Below are 27150 nucleotides of genomic sequence, written 5' to 3' on the forward strand. Positions count from 1 at the left end.
GGCGCTGTCCGCGCGGCCCGGCGCCCTCCCCGCCTCTCAGGGCCGCCGCTGCCTCCCCGGCTGGCGCTGCGGGCCGGCCGCCGCCTCCGCCTTCCCTGTTCCGCCGCCGCCGCCGCCGCCGCCTTGTTTATCTTCAGCCACCGACTCCCCCTCGGCCCCCGCCGGCGCGTGAGGGGAGGCGAGCCCCGGAGCCGCCGCCGCCGCCGCCTCGGAGCCGCCGCCGCCGCGGAGCGCGAACTCGCGAAGGGGGGGGGTGCGGACGAAGCCAGCGGGCGACCCCGGCAGCCGAGCGACGTCCCCTCCTTCCTCTTCCTCCCCCACCCCCCCCTCCTCCCCAGTCAGCCTCGCTTCTCCTCCCTCCCCGGGCTCGCTCGCTCTGACAGCAATGGCGGCCGCCGACCGCGGCTCCGCCCGCCATTGGCTGGTGGCGCGTCACGTGACGGGCGCCGGCCGCGCGGGGGGGGCGGGGGCGGGGGAGGGGCCGGGAGCGGCGGCGGCGGCGGCGGCGGCTCGCGGGCGGCGCTGCTGAGCCGAGCGCGGCCGTCTTCTTGGCCCGAAGAGGGAGGGAGACGGGGAGGGAGAGAAAGAAGTGCGGGCGGCGGCCGGCCGGCCCGGCTGCGCGGCCGTGGACTGCCCTCGTGGGCGCCGCGCCCCGCCCCCTGAGGTGCACGGATCCCGGCGGGGAGCATCCCGGGGACGCCCGCGGCCGAGGGCTCGGCGTCCCCGCGGGTGCCCGACCGCCCAGGCTGGCCGGCCGGGCGGGGGCTCGCCGCGGGCCGGGCCGCAGGTCCAAGCGCTCCCGGGAGTGTCGCGTCGAGGTCGCCCTCCGTCGTCCGCCTTCTGCAGATGGGAAAACTGAAGCACAAAGAGATTAAGGCAAAAAGAGATTAAGTCACTTGTCCGAGGTCGCACAGCTGGGAACTGGAGGGGGCAGGATTCGAACCCCTGCACTCAGGCACAGGAGAGCCAAGCTCTTGCACTAGGCTTTATAAGCCTCGTCCAGGGATATTCTGGGCTGCCACTTAGTGAGCGCTGACTGTGTGCCAGGCACTATGCGCTGAATACAGAAGTGCCTTTTAAGGCCTTATTCCTAGGCGCTGTGTGCAAGCGTTCATTCATTCATTCATTGCGTCAATGTCTCCTGACCCCTTGCCATGTCTCTGAATCTGCTATAACTGCCAGGCTCTGTACTAGGCTGTGTTGGGAGCACACCCTCCCTCTTGGCTACATGCACTCAATAACCCAACATTTCCTGAGAGCATATGGCCTGGGAGTCCAGAGGAGTGCCAGTAACAGGAGGTGCTCTCCCAGCCCTCGAGGCATTTGCTCCTGGTAAAGGTGGGGAGGGGAGAACAACTTCTTCACTAACAAGGACCCAACACGGAAAAGCCAGCTGTTTCAGGTGGTTTGGAGTAAAAGAGAGGAAGAGTAGCAAACGGGGGAAAGATGGAGTGTAATAAAAGGAGAGAAATCTTAGACGTGTGAATTGAGCTTTGGAACTACCACAAGTAACTGCTAAAGAGAAACCCATGAGCAGCATATTACGAAGAGAAACCCATGAGCAGCATATTACGTGAAGTAGTATCATGGCTGATACTATGTTATAATCCACTGATACTGTGTTATAATGAATGTATATACAAAACACCTTATCAACATGCGTGGTGTTACTTGGTCCTGAGCAATCAGTCGGTTCAGATGGTCCATCATGTCCAGGTATATTTACTTCCCAGGAGGCCTTCATCCTACACCCCTGGTCACCAAATTCTCATTCTTCAGCAACTTTAGGCTTAACTTTTTAAAAAGTCTCCCAGAGCAAGCCAAAAGAAAAATGAGGAAAGGATACGGACAGTTCGGAGAATAGGAAAGACATAGTTTTTAAATATGTAAAAAGATGCTCAACTTCGCTCGTTGCTATGGACTGAATGTTTGTGTCCCCTTAAAATTCCTACATTGAAACCCTAACCCCTAGTGTGATGGTATTCAGAGATGGGGCCTTTGGCAGGTAATTAGATGGGGAGGGTGGAGACCTCCTGATGAGATTAGTGCTCTTATAAGAGGAGACATGAGAGAGAATGCTTTCTCTCTCTCCCTCTCCCCCTCGCTCCCTCTCCCTCCCCCATATGGACACATAACCAGCAAGAGGGCACTTACCAGGAACCAAATTAGCCAGCACCTTGATCTTGCACTTCCCAACCTCCAGAACTGTAAGAAAGAAATTTCTGTTGTTCCCCCTAAGCCACCCAGTCTATGGTAATTTGTTATAACAGCCCAAGCAGACTGAGACATTCATTATAAGGAAAACAGAAATTAAAACTATAATAAGTATTGGCAATATTTGAAAAGCTTAGGCAAATGTGGAGGGAAACAGAACTCTTAAAAACTGTCAGTGGGAGTATACATTAGCACTGGGTGTCACTTTGGAGAACGTCAAAATTTATAATGCATGTACACTTTGACCCAGCAATTTTACTTCTAGAAGTTTATCCTTCATAGATACTTGTACAGATGTATAAAGACCCGTAGTGCAAGGACATGAATTATAGTACTGTTTGCAGTGCAAAAACTGGAAGCAACCTACTTGTCCATCAGTTGGGGAGTAGTTAACAATATAATTTAATCCTGTGTAGCCATTAAAAATAATGAGTTAGCAGTATGTGTACTAAAACAAAATAATCTCAAAAATAGCTTATTAATTGAGTATCCCTGGAAGGTTACACGAGACACTAGTAACATCAGTGGCCTCTGGGGATGGGGAGTCAGGGTGGAGAAAAGAATTACTTCTCACTGTGCTGTTCGCATTTTTTCTTTCTTTTTACCAAATATGTATGTTACCTGCTCAATGCACTGTTATAAACAACACAAATCAATCAATAAAACTGAAAATAGAACAATCAATCAAATGGCACCATAAAAGGAAATTAAAAAGCAAATAAACAACACAAGACAAAAGAAAAAAACCTTATCCAAGGAGATTTCCTTGCCTGTCAAGCCAAGGCCCCAGAGTGAAAGAGAAAAGGCTAGAAGCGCAGTGTGCAATTGCCCTGGCAACATGAGAACAGAAGGAGAACCCAGGGGAACCAGGTTCTAGTCTCAGATGTGCCACTGAGCAGCCCTGTTGTCTCAGACAAGCCCTCAACCTCTTTGGGCCTCAGTTTCCTCATGTGTGTAGCAGGCAGCCCGGGTGATCCTTCAAGTCATTTCTAGCAACGAAACTCTGACTGTCGGCACCGTTGAGAGGCCTGATAAAGATCTGCAGAGTTCTTACTCAACAGAGAAAGCAATGGGAGTTGATGGAAAGCCTCAGGAGATAAGATGAAAAGAAAACACAACAAAAACCATCAACTGACTACTGGGAAACAGCAAAACACCAGGCACTCAGACTTCTGAGTCCAGTTCCCTATGTGGGGGGCTCATCAGAAGCATCCTTGTGACTTAGTTTCCCCATTTATGAGAATGCCTGCTGCCCAGGCAGGAAACAGACATTCCACTCTGCACAAGTCTCAGGTCTTATTCAGAGAATGACAGGTTACTTCCCTTTCATGGTTACCAAATGTAATGGCAGAGAGAAAATGGAAGCAAAACTACGGCCAGAGGAGGAACCACTTATTCGAGAGACCACAGGAAACCGCCACAGCTGCAGGGTGGGAGCATTTTGCAGGAGTTAAGACTGTTGCTTCAGAATAAGACGCACCTGGCTTCGGATCCCTGCTCTGTTGTGCACTAGCTGTGCAGCCTTGAGCAGGTCATTTAACCCCTGCGACCCCCATTTCTTCCTGTGCATTGACCGCCCAGGATGATAACACAGAGAAAGTTCTTAGCACAGTGCCTGGCCCCATAGACAGTGATCAATAAATTGTAACAGTCCCAGACACCAGTCCCTCGTCATACAATGGCAAAGGACACCCAGTCACATCATTTGCAGGCTTTTCCCCTTTAACCTAAGCTTTACTGGATTTATTTTATTATAAACAACAAAAGTAACAAAATGTTAGCCAGAGCAGGTCAAACAACATGGGAGTATACCAAGAAAAAGGGAATCCTGTTCTCTCTACCCCGCTGAGATAACCAAAGTCAACAACTTGTGATGAATCCTTACTCTCCTTCCTCCACACTCACGCCAAATAATACAACTTGAAGACACATTTCTAAGGTTGTTTTTTTTTTTTACTTTTTACAAAAATGGGATCATGTCACATATATTGCTTTGCAATCTGCTTTTCTCACTTAACGATTTATCACAAATATACCTCTAACCCTATATATCTAGATCTAGCTCATTCTTTGATTAGTTGCATGATGTCTCCTAGAATCCCTGTGCCATAATTTATCCAATTATTCCCCTATTCCTGAATATTCAGGTGGTTTCCAGGTTTTTTTCCTACTCTAAATAAGAGTGCAGTAAATATCCTTATCCATATATCCTTGGGTACTGACACTTTTATTTCTGTAGAATAAAGACCCCAAAATAGGATTGCTTTTTTATTGTTAATAAATGTGTATTTTTATTGTGAATAAATACAGCCGGAAGACTATCCCCAAAGGTTGTAGCAATTCATACCCCGTCAGGAAACAGGGGAACAGTGTCCACTTCCTCAACCACCTTGCCAGCGTGTGGATGTTGCCAATCTTTTTCAATTTTTGCCAACCTGTTGGTGAAAAACGGTATCATTGTTGTGTGAATTTGCTTTCCCTGAATGCTAGCGAGATCCGTCTTCTCTCAGGTGTCCTGACCATTTGCATTTCCTCTTGTGTTCCTCTTCCCCTCCTCAAGGCAGCGGCTTAGGATGAATGAGACCTAACTGCAATTCCAATGAGACCTGTAAGGGGCCTGGCACAAGGACAAACACTGGTCTTCAGTCACGGTCACCTGGTGTGGACAGATACTTCATTCCATAATTCCTTAAAGAGTTTTCTGGATGATTCCATGCAGCAGGCTTAGCCTCATTCCTTCGCTTTCATAATTCAATTTCTAAGTTGAAGTTTTAAGTTCCCTCTGAGAGAATGGTCTTATACCAATCAAGCTGCACAGCCTTGAGCAATAATAGCTTTGCTCATAACCACCAAGGATTTCCTAATTGTTCCAGCCTCTCCCCTGAGACAGTGCAGAGGGTGCAGTAAAAACAATGGCAGTTGTTGCTGGCTTGGAGCACAGCTTGAGGTCTGGGTAAGGACAAGAACTTCAGAATTGGACAAAACCTGGTCCAAATCCCAGCTCTGCCACTTATCCTCTTGACCACTTGGGCTGTCACTTAACCTCTCTGTGCCTCAGTTTCCTCGTCCCTAAAGCAGGATCATGCTTGTGTGATTTAGAGCTATTGTGAGCATTCAGTGAGTTATTGCACGCTCGGCACTCACCCGCCTGACGCATAGGAGGTGTTCCGTCTATGTCAGCATCTACTATTAAGACCTAGAGTTCCTTTTTATAAAATGTAGGAGACTGAACTCTAAGAAACACCACCGAAGAGAGAATTTAAGCAATGATTTGCGTTGTTAAAAATTCCAATGAGCCTTAAATTAGCTAAATTCAGTGGCATTTTTACGGACACCTTTGCACATGTAAGAAGGACTCTTGCTTCGGGTAACTCTGATTTTAGAATGAATTTAGCAGCCCACAATGAATTGCTTTCAAATAGCCAAAAATAAAGAAGTATGAATGATGTCCCCTGATATTTTTCTTCAACTACACTGCCGCTTGACCAAAGACAGGTGACTCTACTCATCATTTTTCAGCCTCCGCTAAGTTTCCATATGGCAGCCAAGGGCCACAGCAGGTGGTGAAAGGTACCACATGAAACTGACTTCTGTTTCCTCTGGATGGACACGCACCCCCCCCACCCCCCCCCCCCCCCGAAACCTGAACAGCCTCGATGTGCAACAGCCAACTTGGGCTTGAGGGTGAACAAAACCATTTCTAAGAGAACAGCATGTTCACGGGGTGCATTCTCTAAGTCTTCCTCTCCAGGGGTGTGTAAGTGTGAATGCGATGCTCATGAAAGGAATGGCCTGCTCAGGTGGCCCAGAGCCAGGCGGTGCTCTAGAAGAGAGGATGCCAACTTCTCTGGCAATTCTGCCAGCACATCTCGCCCTTTCTGTTCTCCGTGCTCTAGGCTGGACCCGAGCGTCCAGTCGTTTTGTAAGGAAGACAAATGTCTTTTCATCAGTGGCCTAAATCAGAGACATCAGCTGAGGTCTGGCTAGGTGAGAAGGCATCTGATCTGGCCACCCCACCGGTGTGAAACTGCTTTTGAGAACTGACATCCAGGTCCTGGCATGTCAGACAAAGGCCACCATCCGCCAGGGACCATGCCCTGTCCCTCCAAACTGTCTGGCACTTTAAGTCTCAAGCCTGAGAAGACACTTTTCTGCTCCCAAGAACAGGTGTGCTGTCTCTCAGCTGGCTGGTCCCTGCCCCGGGGCCAGATCTTGCTTTCTGCAACAGATCATTTTATTTAAAAGCAACCCTTGAAAGGAGCACAGTCCTCACTCAGGCAACAATTTGGAGGCAATTTAAAAAACACCACGTGTGAAACTTAAGTCATCCGTTTGTCTTCCCTTGGCCCCAGTCATGGGTTCGTTGGGTTTCTCCAGTCTCCTGGGTTACGTGTTCTCAGCAAGGATGAGGCCAGAAACTCATCTCTCCCGCCTGAGTCTCAGTTTTTCCTTTTTAAAATGGGCTGCCAACCTCTCAGGATGCTGGTGAGTTATAATCGATTGGTTTTTTAAATCGCGTACACAATTTCTCCGTTTTCAAATGTGCTGACTGCAACAGTCTGCTGTGGATAGAGACAGAGTACATCTAGAGAGACTCTGTTGCTGCTGTCGGTACAGATCGCTTCCCCAAGGAAATAAATTACATTTCATTCTCTATATATTGTTTACTTTATAGTCTCTTGATCTTACTTTGCTGACTTCTGGTTGTGGATTTTTCGGTAGCTTGGCTCCCACTTAATCACAACAGCTTCTGTAAATGTTAGCGAGTTGTGTTATGGGGATTTGCTACCAGCATTTCACAACAGTTACTGAACATCCAAGCCCCTTCTTCAGTCTACGAAAAATACCTCGGTAAATAGTCCCCTCTCTTAAAAGAATAATAGACCCTTAAAATGATTTTCCAGCAAGCAGACTTTATTTCATGTTAACCATGCAGTAACTCAAAGCACATTTTGCATTGTTCTCTATTTGTGGTTTTATGAAGAGGTCACTGTTTATGCAGCATGTGCACCCCAACAAGCCTGTTCTTTATAATCTCATCAGTCACTTCTCAAAATCTCAACAGAAGAAAGGCTTTCTTCTCCCATCTCCTAGCAGAGCTGTGTGGTGCAACCCTGGAGGGGACCAGACAAGACATCCCCACAACCACATACCCAGTTAAACCCCTGCTTACCATACCATCTTTTCAGAAGGGGCTGCTGTCTGAGTGTACTTATTGAGTTCATTTAATGCCAGGCATCTAATCGTCACAATGATCTTATGAGGTAAGTGCTATCCCAGTCCTCATCTTACAGATGAAACAACTGAGGCCCAGAGAGGTGAAGTGACTTTCCTGAAGTCACACAGCTTGGATGCTCAAGGCAGGATTTGAGCCTCAGCCACTACTGCCTCCTGTACTAAGATGAGGCTAGAGAGCTCCCACATACTTCAGACACCCCCTGCCCCTTGTTCTGAGATTCCTGTCATCTTCATGGGCCAAGTGTTCCTCCCCAGAAATGTTCCATGGGGATTTGGAGCAATACAGCTCAGCCACTTACCAGCCATCTGTTCTTGGATAAGTGGCCTCACCCCTCTGAGCCTCAGTCTTCTCATCCATAATGTGGGTACAATTATACTGGCCTCACAGGGAAGTTGGTGATAATAATAACAAGCAGGGGCATATTTATTGAGCTCTTCCCATGTGCCAGACACAGGGCCTGGTACTTTACACCATGATCTTATTTAATCCTCCCAAACACCCTATGAGGGAGATGCTATTATTATCCCATTTTGCAGATGGAGAAAGTGAGGGATGAAATGGAAATATCCAGAATGTGCCACCACCCAAGCCCGAGCCACTGTCTTTCTGTGGCTTTCACTCCCTCTGTCCCAGCCTCGCTATATTCTCTTTTCTACACAGCGGTCAGAAGAATCCTCTGCAAACCTAGGTCAGACCATACCACACCTCTGCTCTGGACCCTTCCATGGCTCCCATCTCCTTCCAAGTAAAAGCCTAACGCTTCACCCCAGCCTGCAGGGCCCTGTGTGACCTGGCCGTTGCTCTCTTGCCAGTGTTCCCGGTGCACTCTTGCTGCAGGCCCAGGACCTTCCTGTGCCTCTTCTCACACACCCAGCCTCAGGGCCCCCCGGCTCAGAGGTCCCCACATTGGAAAGGTCCTCTCAGACCACTGCACCTTAAACGTTATGCCCCTATCGCTCCGTCTGGCACCACTCACTCTGTTTAATTTTCCCTTAGCATCTAAAATCGCCTGACATATGTTTGTTTTCGTGTATTTTTGCCTGTGTCCCTCTCCCCGTATTAGAATATAAGCCCCATGAGGACAGAGTTGGATTCTTTTTTCCCTGTTTGTTCACTACAGCATCCTCAGTGCCCAGAACATTGTTGGTCTTTAACAAATATTTGTTAAATGAAGGAAGTACAAAATAATATTAAGTAGGAGGTCTTGGCTAGTGCCTGGCACAGAGCAAGTGTCAGTAAACATTGGCTGCTAGCCTCAGAGGCATTAAACCACCCTGGCCACGGGCAGCTCTTCTCCTTGGTAGGAGGATGAGGGCCACGTCAGCTCCAAGCCTCACTCCGCCCCTGTTCAGAAAAATCAGACCCATGGGACCTGGAGGGCCAGTCCCCCGAGTAGCAGCCTAGAGAGGACGGCAGCACTTCCTGTCTTGGAGTGGGGAGAGGACCCCAAGCCAAAGAGGAGGGAGTTTCCCAGGCTTCTCCAGGGGTCTGCAACATCCCACAATGCACCTTCCACAGCATCAGTGGACAATTGCCTTCCAGAGCCAGAATCAGGGTCAATTCATTGAGCCTGCACATCTCAAATGAGTTCTGTGCCTCTCCACAGCAGGCTGGCCAGCTCTGAGGATTAAATTTTGTATAATAATTCGATTTTCCCTCTAATTTTGAAAGTAACACATGCCCTATAAAATATTCAAACATCAAAGAAACGTGTGATTTAGAAAATGAAACACCCCTTTCTCCAACCCAGATAACTTACTGTTAACAATTTAGCACACTGGATATTCAGCTAGAAATTTTTTCTAAGCTGTTCTAACATTTATTATTCTTCTTATTACTTGCAAAAATGGGATCATACCATATATAGCTTTTGCATCTGGCTTTTTTCCATTAATCAGGTTTATTGAGGTATAATTGACATATAGTAAAATTTGCTGGTTTTGGTGTAGAGTTCCATGAGTTTTGACAAAACCTCTACAGTTGTGTAAGCATCACCACAATAAAGGTTTAGAATAGTTCCATTGCCCTCCCAAATTCTCCTGTGCCCCTTTGTAACGAACCCCATCCTGTACCCCCAGCTCCTGGAAATGACTAATCTGTTCTCTGCCCCATACTTTACCTTTTTCAGGATGTCATATGAATGGAATTATAGGAGTTATATTATTGTGTCTGGTTTCTTTCACTCAGCACAATGCATTTGAGATTCCTCCATGTTATCACATGAATCCATGGTTCATTCCTTTTTATTGCTGTATAGTATCCCATTGTATGGATATACCACAGTTTCTTTATCCATTCACCGGGTGAAAGATTTTAGAGTTGTTTCTGATTTTTGGGCAATTACAAATAAAGCCACCATAAACATTCACATACAAGTTTCGGTGTGAATATAAATTTTCATTTCTTTGGGGTAAATATCCAGGAGTGAGATTGCTGGCCCATATGGTAAGAATATATTTAACTTTATAAGAAACTGCCAAGCCGTTTTCCAAAGTGGCTTTTCCATGCATCTTGCTTTTTTTCTTTTTAACCTAACAAATATATTATTACCAGATAAGATGTATTCATTTGTTGGTGAAAAACTTTCCCATCAGAATGTAAGCTCCATGAGGACAAGGACACTATCTTGTTCATCCACTCCTGTATCCTTTGCCCAGAATAGTGCCTGGCACATAGCAGGTGCTCAAGAAATATGCATAGGATGAATGAGCCCATGGACCTCCCTCCATGAGGAAAGGTAGATCTGTGTTATTAACCTGTGAGCGGGAACGTGGTGGATTCTGCTGTCTGGCTGTGTCTCGCTTTTCTCCACTCGTCCCTTCCTGTGGGTCCCTGGTGCTCTCCAGTTTTTCACTTCAAGACAAGGCTATTGACAGGTTGCATATTTCTTTGCAACCCTGTGTGAGTTTTTCACTAAAACAAATTCCTAAAAGTAGAATTGCTGGGTCAAAGGATGAAAGATCGCAACTTTCATAGATATTGCAAAAGGTGATGCCAATTTATACTTCCACCAAGAGTGGCGACGACGGCCCGCTTCAGGAGGTCACCAGTTTCACGGAAGCCTTACCTGCACTGAGTCTTACCAATTGGGGCAAATGTTACATCCACATGCCTGGAGGCTGCAGGCTCAGCAAGAACAGTGCTTCCCCGAGTCCTGGATTTCATACATGGGTACAATCTCCAGAAAGAAGGGTGGAGAACGAGATAGGACCACTCACTTCTTATTTGGTTAAGAAAGGACCAAAAAATCAAAACTAAACAAATCTACTGTCTACAAAACATAGTACCTCCTTTCATCTTATAAATAAAAGGATATTTCACCCCTTTGAAAAATTGGAAAGGCAAACTCTGAGAACAAAATTAATCAAACTGTAATACTTTTGGACTTGGCTTTGCTATTTCACTGTGGATTGGGGAAAAGAATGCAACACGGGTCTTGTGGATGGGTTTGGATGGGAGCCTGGTTACCACCAGCAGGCCGGCATGGAGACCCTGCGACGGCTCTAAATGAGAACAACAAAAGGTGGTTGGAAAAAATGAAACTGAACGGGGGAAGAAATGAAAGTGTTACAATTAGCTAATTGGGCCCAGTTCTTCTGGATGTAGTTTTATCTCCCCCACTGTGCACAGAGCTCTTCTCCACATCAAAGACCATTGTACGCCTGGAGAATTGGAACCAATGTTTATGGAGTGCTTTGAAGATGTAAAGTACTGTTTAAATGCTAAGTATTATTATTATTATTACTTTAAATTTTAAATACCTTTTTTTCTTTTCGGTGGGGAATTTTTAATATGTTTGTGGTTCTTATTTAATGCTGAAAGCGAGCCTGTCTGCTAAATCATACCTCGATTCAGGCCGGGGTAAGGCGAGCCACCCAACCTATGTTTGGAATACCGAACCGAATTCGCCGCTCTGTCCTTGTAAATTGTGTTTTCTGGGAAGATGAACACTGTCAATCCGAGGCTGTCAGTTTATGTAAGAACATGTCTCAAGATCTAATTGAAATACAGTATCTTTCCAGGCAGAGTTGATAGAGTTATCACATTACAGATTTTATTTGACTCTGCATCTCAATTCCTTCCTTTGTATAGTTTCCAGATTTCTTCATAAAACAGAAATTAGACACAGTCTTGACATTAGAATTTCACGAAGAAGCAATCAAATCCAAATTACTTCGAAGAAGGAAAGGACTATAAAAGTGACTAACCAAAATGAAAGGAAAAAACATTCTGGAGGGCCCTAGTTCATGAATTAATTTTCTTATTTGGTCGTTGGGACAAATCCAACTTAATTTAGGAGGTTGCCAGACATAAAACACAAGGAAAACTTTTGCATCTGTGGCTACTAAGAGCTTCAAGATAAATATTGTAAAGTTGGAAAGTTTTGTTTACTTTTCATCCTTTTTTTTTGACATAGAACTCAGACAATGAGCTCGACTGGTCAGTATCCCTTTCATGTGTTCAACGCCTGCTAATAGATGTTTCTCTGAGCATTGGAGGGGAATTTTTTTAATTAAAAAATCATCAAAGCTTAAATGAATCGCCCAACATAAAACTTGGATCCAAAATGGAACACAGTCACTGGGCCTTTGCAATTTCCTATGGTAACCAAAGACCAAACTGTGTTTTAAAAACTATTCTAGTAATGAGATTCACAAGAGGTCTCAAGTTACTAAAGTGGCTTTGAGCCTCTTTTGAAACTGAAGTAAAGGAAAATCTCATTAATTTGAACTGTGCTAATAATGGAATTTGTTAGAATTCACCCTGGCCTAAGCTGCAGTTTCCCCTTGGCCTACCTGTGCAGAAAAGTTTACCAGAGTAGCCGTGCAAAGAAGATTGTGCAAGGCACGCTTCAGGTCTTTAAAAGAATAAACCGTTTTAAAGCTTTTAGCACCTCACTCTTACCCAAATAAATTCCTGCCAAATCCAGATGAGTTTTAAATGTTGATTAGAGCAGACAGGAAGTAATACTACTTGGGAACACTTTCTTTGTCAAATTCTCCTCTGTACTCAAAAGAAATAAAGGTTCATTTTGTTTAAGGATTCTAAATAGTCCCTTTAATGCAGAGGGATCTCTTAACCTGCCCTTCATACCAACTGTCACACATGAATGAGGTTTTATTGAAGCAGTAGCAAAGATCTGTAATTACGACCACTAGCAAAGGAAGGAACTCAAAATAGTCTTTTTTCCATGACACTTGTATGTGTCAGGCCATGTGCTAGGCACTTTCTGATTTCTTTACACTGTGCCCGGTAACCAATAGGTTCTTAGTAGGTGGTCACATTTACTATTAAAATTACTTTAATAGTATCTTCTTTTAGTGATAGGATGTTAACATCTGTTGACCTCATTGGTATCAATGGACTGATAAAGGATGGTCAAAGGAAAAGGAGAGATTATATATAACCAAAGAAATAGATAATAGATGATGGATGGATAGCTAGCTAGCTAGATGGATGGATGGATAGATAGATAGAAGATAGAGATGATGGGCAGGTAGGTGGATGGATGGATGGATGGGTAGAAGGATGGATGGATAGATGGATGAATGGATGGATAGATAGGTGGGTGGGTGGATGGATAGATGGATGGGTAGATGGACGGATGGATGAATGGATGGATAGATGGATAGATAGATAGAAAGACGTGTGCAAAGCAAAGAAACAGGGAGAGGTGGCACTTTGGACACACTAGCCAGGTATCACTGAGTGGTTTTTCTCTCCATTTGATCAAGAACTGTGGCAGGGCACATTAGAAAGTTAGCCACGAGCCAAGAATGACACAGCCCTCCTGGTGATTGCAGCAAGCCATCTTAGGATTCCGTATTTGGTGCTCCTCTGATGGGGTCCCGAAGCTGTAGGGAACCAATGGGAGGAGCTCAAGCAGACTAGATCCCAATCTGTTAGGGAGGCTGGAGAAAAGCTTGGTGTGGCTGCTGCATGTGCCAAGTAAACATCGAAGTCTGCTAACTTGAAGGATTGGTTTGATTCCATGATGCCTGAGTCTGGTTTTCCTACCACAGTATTATTAGGATATCATTTAATGGGTACCAAGTCCCCATCCTTACCAGAAGGAAATGCCTCAAATCCCCACCATTCCATTCACGTTAAAAATATTCTTTTAACTTTTTTGCTTTATCTTATTAGAAAAACAATACCAAAAAATTAAATAATTAAGATAAAATAAGACAGAAAGGAAAAGAAACACAAACTCTTCATAAAAAATTTAAACAATATAGAAGAAGATGAACAAGTGAAAAGGGTCTATGATTCCATCAGTCAGTGATGTGCACTACTATGCACTTGATATGCACCAACGTGTTGGTGAATATCTAATTAAGCAATAAAAACAATATAGTTCAAGAAGTCTTAGCATGCACCAGGCACCCGAGATAACAGAGGACAAGATACAGTTAAGCTTCCGAGCTTAGAGACTTCGCAATCTACTAGAGGAAACAAACAAGTTATTACAAGTGCGATGAGTACTTTGTAACTTGTGTTTTGCACTCAACAATGCGTCATAGGCATCTTCCCGTGTCAAAATATACAGACGGTCCCCGACTTACGATTTTTTTGACTTGATGATGGTGCGAGAGCAATATGCATTCAGTAGAAATCATACTTCGAAATTTGAATTTTGATCTTTTCCTGGGCTAGTGATATGTGGTACGAAACTCTCTCATGACAGTGGGCAGTGGCAGCGAGCACAGCTCCCGGTCAGCCCCTCAGTCATGAGGATAAACAACTGATACACTGACAACCATGCTGTACCCATACAACCATTCAGTTTTTCACTTTCAGTACAGTATTTAATATATTATAGGAGACATTCAACACTATATTATAAAACAGGCTTTGTCTTAGATGATTTTGTCCAATTGTAGGCTAATGTAAGTGTTCTGAGCACGTTTAAGCTAGGCTAGGCTAACCTACAGTGATCTGTAGCTTAGGTGTATTAAATGCATTCCCAACTTACGATATCTTCCACTTATGATGGGTTTATCAGGACATAACCCCATTGTAAGTAGAGGAAGATCCATATATATAACAGGCATAAAAATATTATTCAGTATTTATCAGCATTTTCCCTTCCTCTTTTTTTTTTTTTCCTGAGGAAGATTTGCCATAAGCTAACAACTGTGCCAATCTTCCTCCATGTTGTATGTGGGTTGCTGCCACAGCATGGCTGCTGACGAGCAGTGTAGGTCCACGCCTGGGAACCAAACTGGGCCACCAAAGCAGAACGTGCCGAACTTACCACTAGGCCATGGGCTGGTCCCCCTTCCTCCTTCTTCTAAATAGGATTCAACCTTTGCCTGCCTAACCCCTAGACTTTCACTGGCTTCATCCAAGACTGGGAAAAGCTCAGAGTGAGCACCTTGGTTTGCATTAGGAAGGACCTGAAGCTACCTGGTGTAGAACAGAGTGGCCCAAAACAGGAGTAGAGAGATTAAGAAAAAAAGGATGCCTGAGGACACAGAAAGAGCCCAGGCTGAGGTCAGGAGGAAGTGAGGAGAAGCATTTGCAGAAGCAGCTGCTGTGATGAGGGAGACTTCAGATTTTAAGGATTTCTCAAAGAGACTTCAATTAAGATGTCAACTATTTCCCAAAGCTTTGGGGACTGGGGACTGGTGATTCTTGGGAATGTGACACCATGTTGAGACTGGCCACAAGATGGCCAGTTGTAGTTTGAAACTATGTACAACTATCTTATTCTTTTTAATGGCTGTATAGTGTTCTATTCTGTGGGAGTACCAAATTTTATTTACTATAGACAGTAATGCAGGTTGTTATAAGTGCTTTTGGTATTAAATATAAACACTGGGATGAACATCTTTACAAATAGGTTCACTTATAAAGGATGAGAATAGATAGGTAGATAAGAGATGGATGGATGAATGGAAGGAAGGAAGGAGGCATGGAGGAGGAAGGAAGAGAGGAAGAAAGAAAGAGAGAGAGAGAAAGAAAGAAAGAGAGAAAGAAAGAATTGTGGTTTATCCATACAACAGAATACTACTCAGCCATAAAAAGGAACGAAATATTGATACAACAACGTGGATGAATCTAAATTCATTATGCTGAGTGAAAGAAGCCAGCATTCTGTGTGTTTCCATTTAGCTAAAATTCAAGACAGAGAGCAGATCAGCAGCTGCCTGGGCACTGGGATGCTGGGCAGGAAGGAAGGATGACAAAGGGAAACAAAGGAACTTTTGCTAGTGATGATATATTCGTTATCTTGATTGTGATGACAGTTTCACTGGTGTATGCATATGTCAAAACTTACCAATTGTACAGTTTAAGTATGTGCCGATTATTGTACGTCAATTATAACTTCATAAAGCCATGAAGCAGATGATGATAGATAAAGAGACAGACACTGGTGGGGGGTGGGCATTTTAAGGGGAACAAGAGAAAAGAGATCCAGTAGCAACTGGTTCAGGCACCGCTGGGCTGGGGACTGAGGAGAAAGGCCAAGAGTCAAGTACAGTATGGACTCCGGTGGGATGCCACGGTGTGCTGAGGTGTTTTGAAGGGTAGGGCTTCTAGCGCTGAGGAGATGGACCAGCAAATGGTCTCACATCTGAGCCCCAAATCATACTAGCTTCCCATCTACAGGATGGGCCAGTTCTTGGCCCCTCTGCCCCAATACAGATTGCCCCAGAGCCCAGCACTGTGCCTGGCAAACAGAAGGCACTCAATAAATGTTTGTCAACATGAACAGACCCTTTCTAAGCACCACCCAGCCAGCACTAGCCCACAAGAGTCCCAGGCAACCCAGCCTTCCACTTGACAAAGGGCTTGACCACCTTCCCACTTCTGGCCTGGCTCCCACCTCCATTCCCACAATCCCCCACGCCCTGGCCTTGCCTTCCATCTTCCGCTCAAGCTTGTCTCTTGGACTTAATGAACAAATTCACTTCTCCAGGCCTACCCTGGAAGCTCCTCTTTGGACATGGATCTGTTCTCTCTTCTGGCTTCCACTGATTCCCACGGCTTCTGCAGTAGGCAGGTCATCTGAGGTGGTTAATTTGCTGGGACAGCCTTGGGTTCATGCCTCAGCTCTGCCTCTCTTTATCTGTGTGGCCATGGGCAGGCGAATTCCCCTTTCTGTGCCTCAGTTTTTCCATCTGTAAAATGGGGACAGTAAGTAGCATCGACAGTAGAGCATTGGTGAGGACTCATGAAATAAAGGCACCAAGTACTTAGCATACCGTGTGGCACACAGCAGGCACTGAATCAAGGCTTAGTTTATTTTATTTTTTATATAGTTGTTAAGAGGTTAAGAGCTTGGACTCTGGTTCAGGATGACCCAAATTCGAATCCCAGATAAGTGCCCCTGGACAAGTGACTTTATTTCTCTGAGAGCTTCAGTTTCCTCCTCCACAGAGTGGAGGTGTTAGCAAATGCATCCATCAGGAGCCTGGCAGGTAACAGAGGACACATTGAAAGCGGGTAATTTGAGAGGGTTTAATAACGAGGTTATTTGCACAGGTGTGGGCAGGGCTTAGGGACGCTGACAGGGCAGAATGCAATACCTGGTGCCAGCAAAGGGAGGCGCTCTTCCTACCCCTGAGCCTGCAGGAGCAAGGAGAAGGGGTAATTCCAGAACCTGGAAAGGGGCGCCATATGGAGAGACTTATCAGACAGGAGCTGTGGCTTTTGGAAGAGGCACATGCAGCCCTCGGCAACCCGGCAAGGAGGAGCCAAGGGGATTCACATCTCAACCTTATTGTCTTCCGTCCTCTCATCTCCTACCATTGCCTCTTCTTTTCTTGGACAAACCCACAGAGAGACCAGAGTGCATGGAAGCCCACTGATGCCATCCACTCAGGTGAGCCTCCTGGGCTCAGAGCAAGGAGAGAAAGGGGCAAGTGGTCCTGGACGGACAAAGAGGTAACATCCAGTATATAAAGTTCTACCTCAAAGGATCGATCGGATTAACTGAGATCACGTCAATAAGGCATTTATTTAGCACAGAGCAAGACTTCGGTAAGTGGCGACTCATGGTTACCCCAGAACCCTCCCTAGCCCGGGTTCTCAAGGTTGGTGCCAGGCCAGCCTTGATCCACCCTCCAGCGCTGAGAATGGAACAGAGCTGAGCTTCTCCTACACCCTGTGTTTACTTAGAGGAAACTTGGCTGCTGAGAGCAAGAGGAGGTTGACTGTGGTTTTCTGCAACAGCTGGGGGTGGAGGGAGGCAGAGAGAGGGGAGCTGGAACATGTTAGGGCCCCCGAAAGCCAAGATACCCCAGAGCCCAGGAATCTGAGAAGAGTCTACGTTGAGGGCAGCGTTCGCCTGCGTTCTCTGCCAAGGGGCTGTGGATTTCGGGGCTGAGCGCCGTGTCCCGGGACCTCGTCCCCAGGAGGCAGGGCCACGGGACAGCCCCCAGCGCCAGCCTTGTGGAATGTGCCACTCTTGGAACTGAGGCTCTCGGTTTTTAAAATTGGCTTGTAAATCTCCGTGTAGTTTTCAGGCTTTAGGAATTTTATTTTATCTGGATTAAAGTCATGTTCTGCTTTGGCATAGGAAGGCGTTTATGACTGTTAAAACAAGAAATGAAAAATATAGGCCTGCAATCAGCCGGGCTGCCTCCTGCCAGAGTCTAGGGATTTGTCTTGGGGGCCAGGCTGAAGGTTTGCTGCCCTTCTCCCCGCACTGCTCTGTGTTTCTCCAGAAAGCTGGAGCTGGCTGCCTGGGAGCGGCTGACGCGATGGCTGGGAGGGCCTCAGGAACGAAGCCTTTGTCTTTGCTCAGGTGAGTCTTACCACCTCCCCTTCAGCCTGTTTCCCTCTGGGGCATTGGTTTTTTGAAGAAGAAGAAGAAGATTAGCCCTGAGCTAACATCTGTTGCCAATCCTCCTCTTTTTGCTGAGGAAGACTGGCCCTGAGCTGACATCCATGCCCATCTTCCTCTACTTTATATGTGGGATGCCTACCACAGCATGGGGTGCCAAGCGGTGCCATGTCCCCACCCAGGATTTGAACCAGGGAACCCTGGGCCGTGGAAGCAGAGCGTTTGCAAACTTAACCACTGCACCACGGGGCCGGCCCCCAGTGCATTGTTTAAAGGCCTTTCTCACGGTCACTGTCACTTGGCTACACTTGGTCTAGGGGGCAGATGGCTTAAGTCTTTTGATTCATCATTTTGGGATAACTTTGAGTTCCCAAATTGCAGTTTGGGGCGGGATTTAGATAACTGGATTCCTTGGCCTACTTTGTCATCTTCTCTATACTCTCTTGCTTTTTTTTTTTTTTTTTCCTGAGGAAGGTTCACCCTGAGCTAACATTTGTTGCTAATTTCTTTTTTTTTTTTTTTGCTTGAGGAAGACTATCCCTGAGCTAACATCTGTGCCAATCTTCCTCTGTTTTGTATGTGGGATGCCACCACAGTGTGGCTGATGAGTGGTGTAGGCCCATCCCCGGGATCCCAACCCGTGAACCTGGGCTGCCGAACTAGAACATGCCAAACGTAACCACTACACCATGGGCCCAGCCCCTATATCCTCTTGCTTTTAAAGCATGCACACACACATGCACACACACTTCCGTCCTAATGGCAGAAGTTATGCATACTTCCCAAAGAACACTTGGAAAGCAAAGAAAAGCATCAAGGGGGAAAAAAGCAAAAAATCACAACAGAAAATCATTCAAGCTTTTGACAAACATTGTCCTGGTATTTTTCCTCCCATCCACCTAGCATCTATCTCTCCTTTTGTAACAGTATCACAGAATTGTGCAATCTTGTTGCCTGTATTTTCACTTACAGGTTGTGAGCATCTTTCCATTTCTGCAGATAATGCATTGTATTTTATAAAAATAATAATGAGCATGGAGGTTAAGAACTCAGCCTTTGTAGTCAGAGAGATCTGGGTTCAAATCTCGGCTCCGTCAATTTCTAGCGGCATCTTTGGGCAATTCCTTAAGCTTGCTGGGCCTGAGTATCCTGATCTGTGAAATGGGGACAGGATTTTATCTACTCCAGAGGGCAAGTTGCTATGAGGACAAATAAAATTGTGTCAAATATATAAAAGCCTGGGGGATGTGTAGGTCCCTAGTAAGTGCTCAATCAATTACAGTTCTTCTTTCTCCAGTGTTGTTCAGCAGGCACCGATGTAGGGCACTTGTCTGGGTTTGTCTTTCACGAGAGTGCAGTGTGCAGCGTCCTCTCTAAATCAGAACTTTGGGCTCCACAGCATTTGTTTCATGGTAAGCAGCTAGATGATTTTAAACTTCTATCTTCCCCAAGAACACTCGACAAAATTGGCAGCCTGTACTATGCAAAAATTCACCCAGAAATGGAAGAGAGGGACATTTGCACAAGCTGGGTTGTGTCTACAGAATTAGAAGGCACAGTTGGACTAATTTTAGTGTCTAAAAATTGGAGGAAACATTGGAATCAGGCTTCGTGGGAAGACAAGTCCTTGAAAGTGGCAAAAGGAACCACCGCGATTGGCTGAATCGACGACCATTCCCACAAGGTTTGGGCGCTGTCCCAGGGTGCGCACAGACCCTAACCGGCCGGAAGTTAAAAGGTGGGGGAGGGAAAAGGGTTAAGCGCCCTTTAAGGCTTCAGGTTAGAAATGACTCCGGAGACCTCCTTCGCAGTGCCCCTTCATTGTCTTGGTTTCCCAGCTATCTGCTTTCCTTTGTCTTGCCATAGATAATTTTGATCCCGTGACCAGGCGGTCGCCTGTTGGGGCTCTCTGGCATTTTGTCCTTTGGGATTTCCGAGAGGGGCAGGCCCCTGTGATTGGCCTCACGTGGGCAAACCGCACACAACTCGCTTTGTATCTGAGGAGCGGAGCGGGGGCCTGGCTCCTTTTCGTCGCAGCCAATCAGGCCGGGGCTGAGAATTTATGAGATGAAGGCGACCACTTTGAAGAAAGGCGCCCTTGTCTGCGGCTTCCCCATTGCTCGGTGGTGCGCGTGGGGCGGTGGGGAGGGGTGGGCTCAGCCAGAGGGCCGGCGCCCCGGGGATGGACGGGCAAAGAAAAGAATCTGAGAAACCAGGGTCAAAAGTCTTTCTGTGCACAGGAAAGAAAACTGAGCAGGCTGCCTTCCTTCTTGCAGGTGTGTTCTCACAATGGGGAGCCACGGCCCTCCCCAAGGACCAGCGAGCAATGGGCGCATCTCATTCGCTGCCTGCATTTGCCCCCGCCCATCCAAGAGAGCAGAATCAGAGAGGGTAAGATGGAAACACTTCTAGAAGCAATCATGGCAGCCGATAATCTGGAAGCAATGACACCTCCACCAAGGCAGAGAGGTGCAGCTTCAAATCTTCCTATCTTTGTATGCTTTGGCTTCATATCTCTGAGTCTCAGTTTCCTCATCTCTAAAAAGAGGTGGTTAATAATAGCAGTGTGCTCATCGGGCTGTGCGAGGAATGTGTAAAGGCACTTAGCAGAGCGCCTGGTATGCAATAAATGCTGAGTAAGTAGGAGCTATCATTATTAATAGCAATCATCTTTGGTTTCCAAAGAGGTGTAGCTTTCATTAAAGCCAAGAATAAAGTCCATTCATTCAATCGTTATTTCATTCATTTGCTTAGGCAATCAATAAACATTTCACAGGACCTACTATGCGCTGCCTACTTTACTGGGGATGATGATGATAATAATAGCTATCACTTGCTTGGGGCTCACTAAGTGTCAGGCTCTGTTCTAAGCCCTTCCTATGTATTAACTTACATAAGCGTCACAACCAAACCCCAGCGGGGTAGGTATAGAAAAATTGAACTTTGCCAAGATCACACAGCTAGTAAGATTAGGGGTTGGGATTTGAAGTAAGGTCTGCCTGCCTCTCAAGTCCATGTCCTAAGCACTCTGCTAGTCCAAAACTAATAATTAACCCGTGATTCCTGCCCCCCTCCCTGGGGAAGTTCTGTCCTCTAGAACTTTCTGTAATGATAGCAATATTTGATATCTGCGTTGTCCAATATGGGACCAACGGGGACCCACTGAGGACTTGAAATGGGGCTAGTGCATCGAAGAACTGGAGTTTCAATTGTATTGAATTTGCATTAATTTCAGTGTAGATTTAAATAGCCACACGTGGCTGGTGGCTATGGCGTTAACCAGCACGGCTCCAGGAATGCGGAGTCTAGGTGAAGAAATTCACGTTACTCAAGGCGGTAAGAGTTAAGCTATGGCTGTGCCCAGGCTCCAGGAGCAGAGAGAGGAGAACACAGCCTTGCTGTGGGGTGTGGCCTGGGACAAGGTCACAGGAGGCTTGTGGGACAAAGTCATCTCTGAGCCGAGTCTTGAGGAAGGAGGAGCTGGCAGGAGGGGAGGTATTTTTAAATATACCCAAATATGCTGGGTTTCACAGCAGGCCTGTGCTCAACTGGTTCTTTAGTGGAGTTTAAAACCTGTAATCAAGACCCAGGGTCTTTGAGCCGCGAGATAACCCGAGCACACCCCCGAAGGATGAAAGAAGACCGGATTCAGAAATGTGTCCACCGTTTTTGTTCGACGGCAGGTAGCAGCTTGTGTTTGGTTCTCGACCGTCACCTCTCTGAGGACGTGCAAACACCTGGAAAACAAATGTGAAAACTTCACCGACTCATCGAAAGGCTCTGTCAATGTCGCATGAAGCCAGATGTCCAAGAACCAAGAGCCAGCTCTAGGCAGACAAAAGAGTAGTAATAATAATAAGGATAATGATGATAATAATGAAAAACAGTTACCACTTATTAAGACACTTGCTTTCTGCCAGACCCAATGTTAAGTGCTTTTGTGTATTGATCGTCTCACACAGTCCTACAATCCATTCTCTCCATGGCAGCAAAGTAGCCTTTTTAAGACATAAACTCTAAATCAGATCAGGCTAGTCTGTGGCTAAAAACCCTTAAGTGGCTTCCCATTATACTTAGAATGACATCAAAGTTTCTTGCCGCGGCCTGCAAGGCTAGGCCCCTGCCTACCTATCCCTATCTGCTCCCACTCTCCACCTACTCACTAAACTCCAAACACATAAGCCCCTCTCTGGTGCCAAGTGCCAAGCTTTTGCCTGCCCCGGGACCTTTGCACTTGCTGTTCCCCCAATAAGCAACTCAACTCCCCACCCTAATCCTCCATTGGAATGAATGTGCTAGAGAGAAATGACCTCGTCTCTTTGATCACTGTTGTATCTCCAGCCCCTAGGACAGTTGGCACTCAACAAAAATTTGTCATACGATTGAAAGAATTTCAACCCTATGTACTAGGCATTATTATCTTCATGTAACAGATGAAGAAACTGAAAGTCAGCCTAGTTCATTTGCTCAAAGCCATATAACTTATGAGTTTCGACTACACGGCTGGAGGACTCTGTCTGTTTTCTCCTTGTCAGCTAGCTGTGCTGAGGCTGCACAGCCACCTTGGGGGGAGGAGCAGCCTTCAAGATGCAGTTTTCATCTCTTCACTCTGCAAACAGCCCTGCTTTGCCTCACTTAGTCCTTTATGGCCAGGATCTGTCTATACAATAAGAAACCCTAGCCTGCAAAACGACCCCGTCTTCCTCTGGCTTTTACTTTATGTTTTTCTTTGATCATAAAAATGAGTATTTAGAAAGACTGGAAAGTATAGGAAAAGATATATATATAAAGAAGCTGGGGGGAAAACCACTCACGACCTCACTACCCAGAGGCAGCTTGGTTAACGCTTTGGTTTCTTTACTGCCGCTCTTTTCTATCGTCTTTAATACAGAGTTGATATCGTCTCTGTATGTAATTTTGTGTCCTGCTTTTATCCCTTAATGCTATATCTTAAGAGTGTTCTCTGAAAAGTTTTTCATAAGCGTTAAAGCTAATGCTTGCATAATATTGCTTCGCTTGGGTTCATCCAGTTTGCTCAACCAAATTTCTTTTGTTTGAAGGAATTCCCTTTTCTCACTTGCAGTCAGCAAGCCAAAAATAGAACTTAAATGTAAGGAGACACACGTGCAATTATGACTCAAATATACAGAGATGCACGGACAATTATGTTTCCCTATTGAGATCAGAAAAAGGCATGGCTGTATTCCATCAGAATAATTATTGCTATTATTCGATCATTTCCTGGGATCTCATAGTATATGAAAGTTGTGGGTATTCCAAAGAAACTCTCAAATGATACCTAAATGTCCTTACTGGAAGCACAGGTTTTAGGTCTCTGCTGATTCTCAGCAAAATCCCCTTGGTTGACATGTCACCTACACCTTTTTGGCCACCACCCCTTCCCAGGATGCAGCTGCTGCCACCGCAACCAGGGGACAGGATAGAAAAGGGCCGGCAATCTGGAGGCCAGAAACAAAGGTTCAAGGTCCAGCTTCTAGGCTTAACTACATGCCCTTGGACGTGTCACGTCTCCTCTTTCCCATAAAATGAGGATGATAGTCCTCGCCTCAGAGAACTGTGAAGGTCAAAGGAGGGCTCACACACGGAGGGTGTGTCGTAAACTGAAAAGTGCTATAAAGTTGTTTGGAATTCTTACGATCCGAAGAGTTATGACCCCAGTGGCTATTTAAAAAGACTTAAAGGTCAGCAGAGCCAATGTTTTCCAGCCCAAATCTTCAAAAGGCTGGCTCTTGTTAGAAGACGATGTGTATAAACTGGATTAGTGGGTCCTCTGCTTGTGATAAATTCACAGGGATGTGAAAGAGCGTGGGTAGCAGGCTCTGCTGTTACCTACCAGCGTCCATGCCCTACCCTCCTGGTCCTAGGAGGGGACCTGTTTGGTGTCAGGCATTCAGCCAGTCCAGGTTTAGCATGTGACTCAGCTCAAACTGACTCCACCCCCAGCTCCAGGGATGGGCCTGATTGGTCAAAAGATAATCCCTCCCCTTGCCAGTGATTGGTTCATTCAGCCACAGGGCACGTGATTCCACTCCCACCGTGAGACATGTGGGGACGGGGAGACACGTGGGGACGTGGGAGACAGGTGGCGCAAGGTCTCCTTGCTCGTGGTGAAGTATCACCAGGAAAGAGAGCCTTTCTTCTTCCCGCCTTGAACTGTGCAGCCATCTTCCTACCAGACCAGAGGGTGAAGGCAACACGGAGAGAGGAAGAGCCGAGAGAGCGTGATGGTGGATGATGATAACCATAACAGCAGCAAACATTTATTGAGCATTTAGAGCTTACCAAGTGCTGTTCTAAACGTATTATCTGCTCTGGGGGTGGGGAGGTGGCCCCATCGATGTTGGTGGCCCGTGGACTAAGAATGGTTTTTACATTTTTTAATGGTTGAATAAAAATCAAAAGAACGGTATTTCACGACATACGAAAATTATATGGAATTCCACGTTCGGTGTCCATAAATAAAATTTTATTGGAACACAGCCATGCTCACTCATTTACCTGTTGTCTTTGGCTGCTTTCATGCTAGAACAGTAGGGTTGAGTAGTTGAGCAGAGTCTGCTAACTGCTTGGCCAAGAGCAAAGCCTACGATAGTCCCATGTGGCCCTTTATAGAGAAAGTCTGCCCACTTTTGCTTTAGTGCTCACAACCACCCTATAAGGTGGTGTACTGTTATTATCCTGTTTTTCACAGATGAGGAAACTGAGGCTCAGAGAGGTTGAGCAATTTGTCCAAGGTCACACAGCTATGTATAAGAGGTAGACTTGAGATTCACTGCCAAACAGCCTGGCTCCAGAGCCAGTGTTCTTAACCACTCTGGGGAAGAACCTAGATTCCCGATGACATTGTTGAGATGCGGAGGCAACCAATCCTAAACCTACCTCACTTTGGGACTTCCAGGTTTAAGAGGTGTATGACATGACCGTATGATGGAATCCAGTTAGAGACTGTATTACTTTTGTTCGCAGGTGAAGGCGTCCCAGCCAAGGCTGTGAGAAAGCACTTGAGAACCGTAAGAGCAGAAAGGCAAGGCAAGCTACCAGCTTCTTGGACCAACCGCCTTTTGTCCTTGCTCAGGGGAATACAAGCTTTCTTTCTCCAGACACTGCAAGCGTCCGCAAGTTCTTCCCTTTAAAAGGGATTATGAAGGAAATCTCGTTTCAGAATTGCTGCTGCTTTTGGCAATCTGCAATATTAGCCTGATGAGGAATTACACTCGCTAATGAAATCTCGCAAGTTGGGTTGAGTCTAATTGTTGCTAGTGCTCGTAGTAATAACCTTTCTTGGGGACTTCTGTGCCTGCGCATCCCTCGCTTGGCTACAGCCCATGTGGAAAATCAATTTCCTCTAAATGTTTGAAGAATGGCACAGAAGGACCTGATTTCTTTTCCCTCTGCTGGAGTCAATCTGGAGACAGTGAGCCTATAAAATGAATGAAAATAGCTACGATTGCAAGATGCAGGGTGGAACGCCGAGCTAAGCTAAGCAGAGCTGATCGCACACTCCAAGTTCCAGCTTTTTGTCCTAAGGCCAGAGACAATATACATTCGTGTCCCAAATTGATGGGCTCTTAAAAAGTCACAGAACAGAAAGGATTTTACTTCAACCTGGCAATTTCACTTCTAGGAATCTCTCCCGCAGAAAAACTCCCAGGAGAATGCAGGACTGTAGGAACCTGGTTTGTGACGGTGAAAAATTGGAGGCAAGAGAATTATCTGACAATGAGAGACTGGTTAAAAAAAAATGGTGGTAGATCCATGCTCTGTAGCCATTAAAAAGAAAGAGCTAAATCTGTGTGAATTCATATGGAAGGATTTTTACGGTATGGTATTGGGTGGAAAAAAGCAAGTTACAGACATACATAGTATGGGTTCACTTTTGTAAAAAAAAACCTTCAACAACAATGTGCACATTTATACGTAGATGTTTGTACATGAGTAGAGAAAGATCTGAAAGGGTACACACCAAGTTGTAGATGGTGGTGGCTAAACTCAGGAGTGGGAATGGTGCAGGTGAGACAGGAAATTTCCCTTCTATAGTATTTCGGGTTTTTTTTACAACAAGGGTTTGTGGCTTCGGAACGAAAAAGGAAATAAAGAATTGACTTTCTGGCTTGTCTGAATAGCACCGTGCCAGGTTCACCACTCTTTCTGAGGATATGGAAGATCACAGCTCAACTCCACAGTGTTACGATCCGGTCAAGCCAGTTGCAAGTCTGTTACACAGCTTAATCTGATAGGTCATAGCTCTTTCTAGTCCACAACTGACACAAAGAGACTTCATCTTTAGCTACTTGCCTACTAAATTAGAACCAAACCAAAATGTCCTTTTGCCAAGGCCAGAATTTAAAGATTTGCTTTAAAAATAATTGTGGTAAAATATGCACAACATAAAATGTACGATTTTAACATGTACAGTTAAGTGGCATTGGGCTCATTGACGGTGTTACGCCATCATTGGCACTATGTGGTTCCAGAACTTTTTCATCAGTCTAAAGGAAACCCCATCCCCATTAGCATCACTCTCCATTCTTACTCTCCTACAGCCCCTGGAAACTACTAATTTTCTTCCTGTCTCTATGGATTTGCCTATTCTCGACATTTTGTATAAATGGAGCCATACCGTCTATGGCCTTTTGTGACTGGCTTCTTTCACTTAACATAATGTCTTCAAGGGTCATCATTCCTTTTTATGGCTGAATAATATTCCATAGTATGGACATGCCACAGTTTGTTTTATCCATCCCTCAGTTGATGGACACTTTGGATGTTTTTATCTTTTATATATAAGAATAATGCTGCTATGAACGTTCCTGTACACATTTTTATTTGAGCACCTGTTTTCAGTTCTTTGGGGCATATATGTAGAAGTGGAATCCTGGGG

The 27150-nt window shown here is 45.7% G+C and overlaps 1 long non-coding RNA gene across 1 annotated transcript; it reads left to right on the plus strand.

Annotated features, from left to right (window-relative positions):
- The first annotated feature begins 18166 nt into the window (after window positions 1-18166).
- Window positions 18167-26265, plus strand: LOC124227391 (uncharacterized). Its single transcript, XR_006885473.1, has 3 exons — window positions 18167-18209; window positions 20525-20639; window positions 25236-26265. It is a non-coding gene; the product is annotated as an uncharacterized LOC124227391 (long non-coding RNA).
- Window positions 26266-27150: the final 885 nt, after the last annotated feature.

Source organism: Equus quagga, chromosome 15 (genome assembly GCF_021613505.1).
Source record: "Equus quagga isolate Etosha38 chromosome 15, UCLA_HA_Equagga_1.0, whole genome shotgun sequence".
NCBI lineage: Eukaryota > Metazoa > Chordata > Mammalia > Perissodactyla > Equidae > Equus > Equus quagga.